Raw genomic sequence first — 668 nt, 5'->3', positions numbered from 1 at the left:
GTTCGTTGCACTCAGGTAATTAATGACTGTGTCTCGCTCATTTATGCACTTTAAGTTGCTGTCCTGAGCTTCTTCCAGTCCCAGTCCAGTATACGTACACATTTCTGAATTTCACCCAGCCGTAGAATATACCGATTGATTGTTGTTTTCGACAGATGCTTTGTTGGTTATGGGCTTGAGCTCTCTCGTTTGGTCCCTCTCATCATTTTCCACCTGAAAAGGAAGTACATATGCAAGACAGAGGACGAGGTGAGAGCGGCATGGGTTCCAGGAAACCTGAGGTATAACACCAGGGTTCCCAACGACATGCTCATCGTGACAATTGTGCTGTGCTACTCCGTCATCACGCCTTTGATTTTGCCATTCGGTGTTGCTTACTTTGCTCTGGGTTGGCTTATAGCAAAAAACCAGGTGAGCGAGATTTTATAATTACTTCAATGTATGCATGCATGTCGAACAGCTGGACTGACCAACCTGGGCATGTTTTTCTTTTTTTTTCTTTTTTGCAAATAGGCATGCATGGCTTCTTGAAGAGAACAGATTTCAGAAGTGACTTAATTACCTTACGTTCCTCCTTGTTGCTAAATGCAGGTTTTGAGAGTTTATGTTCCGAGTTATGAGAGCAACGGGCGAATGTGGCCACACATGCACACAAGGATCATTGCAGC

General features: G+C 44.2%; 1 long non-coding RNA gene across 1 annotated transcript; it reads left to right on the top strand.

Moving 5' to 3' along the window:
* LOC119266661 lies at positions 1-668 on the top strand. The gene is made up of 3 exons (XR_005132078.1): positions 1-15; positions 156-411; positions 592-668. It is a non-coding gene; the product is annotated as an uncharacterized LOC119266661 (long non-coding RNA).

The sequence above is a fragment of the Triticum dicoccoides genome, chromosome 3A (genome assembly GCF_002162155.2).
Source record: "Triticum dicoccoides isolate Atlit2015 ecotype Zavitan chromosome 3A, WEW_v2.0, whole genome shotgun sequence".
Lineage (NCBI taxonomy): Eukaryota > Viridiplantae > Streptophyta > Magnoliopsida > Poales > Poaceae > Triticum > Triticum dicoccoides.
Note: the sequence above shows the minus strand (reverse complement) of the source record. Positions and strands in the feature narration are given on the sequence as shown.